The sequence below is a fragment of the Acomys minous genome (assembly GCF_964271855.1).
Source record: "Acomys minous genome assembly, chromosome: 15".
Taxonomy (NCBI): domain Eukaryota; kingdom Metazoa; phylum Chordata; class Mammalia; order Rodentia; family Muridae; genus Acomys; species Acomys minous.
In genome coordinates, this window is record NC_140497.1 from 56,054,726 (window position 1) to 56,063,415 (window position 8,690).

General features: G+C 43.2%; 1 long non-coding RNA gene across 1 annotated transcript; it reads right to left on the bottom strand.

Annotated features, from left to right (window-relative positions):
- Window positions 1–934: 934 nt before the first annotated feature.
- On the bottom strand, window positions 935–7,407 carry LOC311584691. Its single transcript, XR_014774963.1, has 3 exons — window positions 7,113–7,407; window positions 6,433–6,632; window positions 935–1,156 (listed from the first exon to the last, which is right to left on the bottom strand). It is a non-coding gene; the product is annotated as an uncharacterized lncRNA (long non-coding RNA).
- Between the last annotated feature and the right edge of the window lie 1,283 nt (window positions 7,408–8,690).

The following is an 8,690-nucleotide window of genomic DNA, read 5'->3' on the forward strand; positions in this document are numbered from 1 at the left end:
TAGAGGCATGGTGGCACACGCCTTTCTTTAATCCCAGCACTCGGGAGGCAGAGACAAGTGGATTGTTGTGAGTTTGAGGCCAGCCTAGTCTACACAGAGGGTCCAGGACAGCCAAGGTTCCATAAAGAAACGCTGTCTTCAATAACCAAAACCAAAACCAAACCAAAAGAAACAAAAAAAAAATTAGACCGAGGAGCTACACCAGACCTCTGAGACGGTTCCTTTCATTTTATTTGCCTTTATTTCATTTTATTATTTTTTTTTCTATTTCTTTTTTTGGGGGGGGGGCAAGGGATTCGTTTTTCACGTTCGGGTTTCTCTGTGTAGCCTTGACTGTCCTGGACTTACTTGTTTTGTAGACCGGGCTGTCCTAAAACTTACAGCAATCCGACTGCCTCTGCCTCCTGAGTGCTGGGATTATTGGCGTGCGCCACCACCGCCCATCCTTATTTTAATTTTTTTCTGTGCATCAGTCGGTATGAATGTGTCAGATCCTTGGTAGTGGCCTTACAGACAGTTGTGAGCTGCCGGGTGGGTGCTGAGGATCCAACCCAGGTCCTTTGGAAGAGCGGACAGTGCTCCTCACCACCGATCCATCTCTCTAGTCCCATTTGCTTTGTCTTCGTGCTCTCTTTCGTTTGAATTCTGAGGCACCGCCACACAGGGGGAAAAAAATCTTCCGAAGTGATCTTCTCTGTTCTCTGTGTTTACCATCCCTCTAGATGGCAGGGACTTAAATCCAATTTACACGGGGTGGGGGGCAGGTGGGCGGAGCAGAGGGCCGGGGGCAAGGCGGCCCGGGGGCGGGGAGCGGGAGGGGCGCTTGCAGGTGCATGGGGGGCGGAGGGGGATTGTGAGGAGCCTCTCACCCCTGACCTAGAAAGTACCCTTTAAATTAAAAGTGTAAAAAAAAAACCAATACTACAAACACACATTTGTTTTGGAATATAATTTATGGTAGAAAGAAATGTGTGGGTTCGCATACAAGCCCAAACATACACAAGAGACTGGAGAGACAAAAAGGCAGAGCAGCCGATGCCTGTTCTTTTCGTTCAGGGTACTATTTATGTGAAATGGGTTGGAGTCCTTCCTAATCCCCTCTACCATGACCTAGAAGTGTGACTGTCTTAAGCTGAAATCAGGAAGCAGTCCATTTCTGGAAGAGGAAAGAAAGGGATGCTATGAGTTCAAGGGCCAGCCTGGTCTACAAAGTGCGTCCAGGATGGCCAAGGCTACACAGAGAAACCCTGTCTCAAAAAAAAAAAAAAAACAGACATAAAAAAAATCTTAAAAGAATCCCACATGTATCTGCCGGGTATGGTATGGTGGTGCACGCCTTTAATCCCAGGACTCGGGAGGCAGAGGCACGTGGATAGCTGTAAAAATTCAGGGCCAGCCAGACTGGTCTACAAAGCGAGTCCAGGACATCCAAGGCTAACACAGAGAGACCCTGTCTCGAAAAGCCAAAAAAGAAAAAAGGAAAAAAAAAAAAAGAATCTGACATCTACACTTTAACCAACCATTAGCTAGTTTACATCCTACAGGTGCCCATCTACCCACGGAACACGCCACATTTCCACTGAGTCCTATCTCGCTGTCGTAAAAATGAGACCACAGGAGCAACACCAGACCTCCCCCTCAGCTGGGTCATTTCATTGTGTTTTTCTCTCTTTCTGTTCTCTTTGAGTTCTGCATTAAGTGTGCAGTGTTCTGCCTGCATCTCCACCTGCGGGCCAGGAGAGGGCGCCAGGTCTCCTCATAAATGGTTGTGAGCCACCACGTGGCTGCTGGGAACTGAAGGCTATACCTTCCCAAGAGCAGCCAGTGCTCTTCAACCCTGACACATTTTTATTTTTGTTATTTTTATTTTTTATGTTTGTGGTTTTTCGAGACAGGGTTTCTCTGTGCAACAGCTCTGGCTGTCCTGGAACTCACGGAGATCCACCGGCCTCTGCCTCCCAAGCGCCGGGAGTAAAGTCGTGCACCGCCATTTTATGTTTCTTAATGCTCTCTTTGGTTTAAATGCTGAGGTGCTGTCACACAGAAAGGAGTATAACTTATCAGAAAAATGCACCATCATCCAGACGCTGTGGCGCTCGCTTTTAGATAGAAATAATGACATAGATGGGAAAAAACAGGACAAATAAAACAACAACCCAAAAATGCACATAAAATTTACTGAATCATTAATAAAGAATAAGCAAGGAAACGTGGGCTTACAAACAGGCAAAAAGATAAAGAAAGAGAAATATGGTTAGAGAGACCCTAAGGCAGAGTAGCCATGAATTGAGAAACTGATCATTTTATTTTCATTAATTACAACAGAAAACACAAATAGAATTGACTGGTCTGGAACTTTTCCTGTGTCTCAGGCAGACTTATTTAGTTAGTTTTGGCTTCTTTGAGAGCTAGTTTCTTTGTGTAGCCTTCACACACACACACACACACACACACACACACACACACACACAGGGGGGGCGAGCATGAAGGAGGAGAGAGAGAGAGACAGAGAGACAGAGAGAGACAGAGAGACAGAGAGACAGAGAAACCCTGTGTAAAATAACGTGTCTGTCTGGAGTTCAGGGTGTAGAGAAGGTGAGATATCCATAGGGCCTTATGAATCTCCATTGGGAGTCAGAGGGAGACAGATAGACTGTGAATTCAGGTGGCTAGTCTGGCCTAAATAGTGAATTCAGAGACAATAAAGGCTACATAAAGAGACTGACCCTGTCTGTGAAAAACCAAACAAACAGCAAACAAATGAGAGTTTTCCTGTGAAACCTGAGAATGCCTGACTTTCACATCCACCAGCCATGAAGGCTGCTCTACCTCCACCTCCAAGGAGAAGTAGGGTGTAACTGGAAGATAATTAAGAGATAAGCAGTCAAGCAGCAGCCTCACCCACCCTTTCTGACACAAGGTCAAAGGGTAACCTTCAACTTTTGCTTTTTTTCCTTTGAAAGGAATAGGCATTGTTCTGGCCTATAAGTCTGTCTGTGTGTGTGCCTTTTTTTTTTTCAAAACAGGGTTTTTCTGTGTAGCCTTGGCTGTCCTGTCCTGGACTCGCTCTGTAGACAGGGCCCACCTCAAACTTATAAAGATCTGCCTGCCTCTGCCTCCTGAATGCTGGGATGAAAGAAAGAAAGAAAGAAAGAAAGAAAGAAAGAAAGAAAGAAAGAAAGAATTAAGCATCTCAGCAACAGATATCAATAGGGCTTTATAAATGTCAGAGGAAAGAAAGAAGGATAGATAACAACCTATGCAGAACCAAAACCCAAAGCTTGCTTGTCTGTCCATTTTAATTTGTTTTTCCGAGACCAACCTGGTCTAAGTAGTGCTCTCTTGAATGCTTCTTTAAAATTTATGTTGCTTCTTTTTAGTAGTTAGTCATCAATTACTGTTTAGCCAATCCACAAAAACAGTATGACAACATAGTACTCAGCACTATATACAAATGTATCCCCACACACCACCCTCCTCCCACACCCCCAGTGCCAGGGAGCCTGTGACTAGTTGATGTAGTGCTTGGCTCTTGACCACGCCATAATGAAGCCCCCATGTGGATGGTAGCCATCATGGTGCCTGATCTCAACAATATGGAAGAAGCTATGTGACATACTTTTCAAGGCCCTCCTTTTTTTAAACCGTTATTTTATGTGCATTGGTATTTGGCCTGCATGTGTGTTTATGAGTATCAGATCATGCAGTTACAGACAGTTGTGAGCTGCCATTTGGGTGCTAAGATTTGAACCTGTGTCCTCTGGAAGACCACTCAGTACTCTTAACCACTGAGCCATCTCACCAGCCCCTCCAGGTCTGTTTTGTTCCCTTTTTACTAGGCTCTAGAGGACAGAGTTTTTAGAATTTTCAATTCTGAGAAAGTACCCTCCCTCTCTCTCTCTCTCTCTCTCTCTCTCTCTCTCTCTCTCTCTCTCTCTCCATGAAAAGTAAAACAACTAAAACTTTTAGCTCCCTGTCTTTTAAAAAACAAAAGGAAAAAAAGATGTTTTAGATAAAAATAATGACATAGCTTTTACTTTTTAAAGACCAAGAAACGAATATCTGGAGAGATGACCCAGCAGTTAAGAGCACTGCCAGCTCCTCCAGGAGAGGCAGGTTCAATTCCTGCATCCACATGGCAGCTCACGACTGCCTGTAACTCCAGTTCCAGGGAAATCTGACACCCTCCCACAGACATGCCTGCATGCAAAGACAAAACAAGAATGCATAATATACATAAAATGAATAAATATAAGTGTTAATGCCCGGCTGTGGCTCTGGAGAGGTCCAGGGCAGGGTCTTTGGTGCTGGATGTGGATGACCTTCCAGAGTGCCTCATCTCTTGGGTGGCCAGAGCTGATAGCTCAGGCAACCAACCGATCAGGACTGAAAAAGAAAGGAGGGAAGGGGAAAAGAGCCCAAGGTCTCTTCTCTAGGGACTGGCTTTACTGGGTCTAGGAGGAGAACTTAAACTGCCCACGATATTCCTATGGCTAAGGCCGTAAAAGCAGCTTCAGGCTAGAGACTGCATGGGGGTCATAAAAGGAGGCTCTTTGACCTGTAGATGGGCCTCCTTGCAGAGCTCTCCAATAAGCCAATGTAAACTTAGGGTTTTAGCCATAGAAGGCTGATGCCTTGAGTCAGCTAACTTATTTGCGAATAGTCAAGAGAAAAGGTTCAATAGAAGAGGCAGATGAAGTCAAGCATCTTAACTTCAACGGAAGTTAACCTTCCCACTTTCAGGAGCATTCATTGTAGAAGACCATACTTATACTTCTGAGAAAACATAATTAATTACCTCATAGTAAGAGGGCATCACATCACATTACATTATAGATGGCTGTGAGCCACCTTGTGGTTGTTGAGGATTGAACTCAGAACCTTTGGAAGAGCAGGCAGCACTCTTACCCACTGAGCCATCTCTCCAGCCTGAGCTACGCATATCCTATCTATGTATCCATTACATAAGTTCATAGTGAGTTAAGAATGATGAAGGTTGCCAGGGCCTAAGGTTAATAGTGTCTGAAACTTACAAGAGTATATGACTTATCAATTAGGACAGACTAACTATACATTATCCAGCTATCTCTTAGTTCATTATGTGCTCAGGACAATAATTTTATGTCTTTCCTTCTAAGACACAGAGTAAATTCAGACCTCTCTAGGTAGCTTCATTCCACTTAGGTTCATGCGAAGTTTAAACAAACTTGCCTATATTTATGGTGAAATACCAGGATTCGTGGTGCCATCTGGAGTCAGGGCTTATCAGAAGCCACAAATCTGCTACAAGGCTATTCTTAGTGAGGCATCTGGAGGTCCACAAAGGTATTCATTGCAGTCATAAACTAACTTTAACTTTTAAAACTATTTGAAGCAAATTAGGATCTCCATATTCAGGGATTAATTCATCTGAATAACAAACAGTGCATCTTCAACAAGATCCTGTAGGAAGTTTGTTCAGTCATAGCTGGTCAGTACCCAGAAAGTAGCAGTTCACACCAATGCCAGATGTTTTAATGCATCAATTACTCTTTAGCCAAACCACGAAAACAGTATGACAACCTAGTACCTAGCACTATATAGAAATATATGCTGACTCAGATAAGTAACTGAATACACAAATACATAATACACATAAATGAATAAATATAAGCATGAATATAATTGAAGAGGGCATCAGATCTTGTTACAGATGGCTGTGAGCCACCATGTTGTTGCTGGGAATTGAACTCAGGACCTTTGGAAGAGCAGCCAGTGCTCTTAACCCCTGAGCCATTGCTCCAACCCCCATTTTATTTTTCTTAATGCTCTCTTTTGTTTAAATTCTGAGACACTGTCAAAGAAAAGAATATACTTTATAAAAAATTACATTAGTCATTGCTTTTGCTCATAAGCCTCAAACTATTAACTCTGAGCCAACACCAGACCTCTGAGAAGGTTTGTTTCTACAGAGTAAGTCCCGGGACAGTTTGAACTGTTAAAACAAACCCTATCTAAAATATAGAAAACAAAAAAAAACAAAACAAAATTCCAGCACTTGGTTTGCATCAAGCAAGTTCTACAGAGTCCGTTTTGGGACAGTCACAACTACACAGTGAAATCCTTGAGTATACACACCAAATAACCAAATACAGAATCAAACCATGCAGATAAACTAATGACTACACACACACACACACACACACACACACACACACACACACACACCAAACCAAATCCCTTGCTGAGATAAACCAAAACCAAGACAAAACAGTTCACCATCTGGAAGCCAAAAGCAAGTGACTCTCTGAATTTGAGTCCAGCAAGCAGCTTACCACCATTCATAACTCTAGTTTCAACAGATTTGACCTCTTTGTCTGACTTCTGAAATACCAGGCATGCACAGGGTTCCCAGACACACAGGCAGGTCGGTAAAATCTATGTACATCTTACCTTGTAAACTGTCCTGGCAGATTGCTTTCTTGAAAGTATTTCGTGGTTGCTGTATGCTCCCTGAGGATTGTGTCCACTCCTCTCCATGAACCTTCAGTTGACCATGAAGGTCTAGACGGAGCCACATGTTGCTGGACTCCTCTTCCAAGTGCATGCATGACTGGCGATGTCCTTTGATAACATCTGTTGATAACATTGACCTGAAAGGCAAAGCAGCTCTCACTAGGATTGCTTAGTTCCACCCCAAGCCAGGTGGGAGGGGCCTTTCTGAGTTTACTGACAGTGCTTTAACTTGCCTCCTGGGCTGGGGACGTTTTGCACACCTTTAATACAATCACTGAGGAGGCTGGAAAAGGGTAATCTCTGATTTGTTGGCCAGCCTGCTGTATTTACTGAGTTCCTGGATTGCCATAACTACACAGAGAAGCTGTGTGAAAAAGAAAACAAGAAATGGGCACCTGCATTTATCCTCTGACCCTCACATACACAGATCTCTTCCCCTGATCTGGAACCACAAGATACTCTAAGGAGCCTCATATAGCCCTCAGGGAAAATCACAAGCCCAACCCTTTACTGATAAGAAACCTATTCAGCAGGAATCCAGAGATTCCTGGAGGTAACCAGCATGCTGAGGACCTAGGCTAGGGTGCTAGCCTTAAGCAAATGGCCTTTAGTCATACCTGGAAATGCTGGGATTAAATGTATGCACTGCAGCTGACACCACCTTCACGTGGTGCTGAGACTTGAACCCTGGTCTTTGGAAGAGCAGTCACACTGCCAAGCATTCTCTCCAGCCCTTTGTCTTCTTTTAAACAGATGTTGTAACCCTGGAAATCAGTTTGTTAAGGAAGGTGGAGTCAAAAAACAGGTGAAACACTTACAGACATAAAATAAGAGCTAGAGAAAGAGAAGAAAAGGGTAGGACTAACAGGTCCAAGTTTCAATCACATTACAAAAAGAACACCTTGGGGGGGGGGGAAATAATAAATTACCTTTTTTAAAAAATGGCTCAGAAGAGCACTGGCTGTTCTTAGAGTGTCCCTAACAATCTAAAATGAGATCTGGTGTCATCTTCTGGCCACTTAACAGAATGCAGGCAGAAAACTGTATAAAAAAAATAGATACATCTTTAGAAAGAAAGAAAGAAAGAAAGAAAGAAAGAAAGAAAGAAAGAAAGAAAGAAAGAAAAAGAATCCTTTGGGCAGAAAACCCTGGGTTTCTCTTTACTCACCTGGAGCCACAAAAGTGCAACCAGTCAGAATTACCTGCAGCCTGATAATTCATCATCTCATTTACATAGTTAAAATTGCATGATGGGAAATGGCAAGCAAATTTGCTCACCACAACCAAACAAGGACTCTTTCAGGATGGCTACCCAGAGACCATCAATCAAATGCAGACATGACTCAATGTTGTTTCACAAGTGTCACTGGTCTTTTTGTTTTGTTTTGTTTTGTTTTGTTTTTTCAAGACAAGGTCTCTCTGTGTTAGCCTTGGCTGTCCTGGACTCGCTTTGTAGACCAGGCTGGCCTCGAACTCACAGCGATCTGCCTGCGTGCGCCACCACGCCCAGCTTTGGTCTTAAAAATATGGAAATGATAGGATGTTAATGATTTAAGATCCAAAATGTTTATGTAAGATGGTTGAATCTCCAGCTTTTTTTGTTTTGTTTTTGAGACAGGGTTTCTCTGTGTAGCCTTGGCTGTCCTAGGATTAAACTCAGGTCCGTGGACTTAGCCTGTAATCTCTGAGCCATTGCTCTACTCTTGTACTCACTTTGTAGACAGGCCTAGCCTTAAACTTACAGAGCTCTGCCTGCCTCTGCCTCCTGAGTGCTGGGATTAAAGGCATGTGCCACCACGCCTGGCAATACTTGTGTTTTTATATTAGTTTTAGTCCCTCTGTTTTTAATCTGCCTGGGTAATACGTTTTAACTTCTCATGAATGTTCTCCTGGCATAATAAAGCTTGGTCTTGTACTGTGCACACCCAGAAGGGACACACACACATCAGCAGAGACCTGTGGACCTTGGTTGTCAGTTACTGAAAATCATATTTTGGAACAGGTTTATTTTTCTTTAGATTTAGCCTGGAGCTATTCATGTGGAGCAGGATGTTCTACTCCCTGATATCTACCCACCTCTGCCCTCTGCCTGCAGTGCTGGGAGTAATAGTGAGCCAGCACCTTGACGGGCAGCTTCTCTCTTTCTTTCTTTTCTTGTTCTTTTTTTTTTTTTTTTTTTTTTTTTTTTTTTTTTT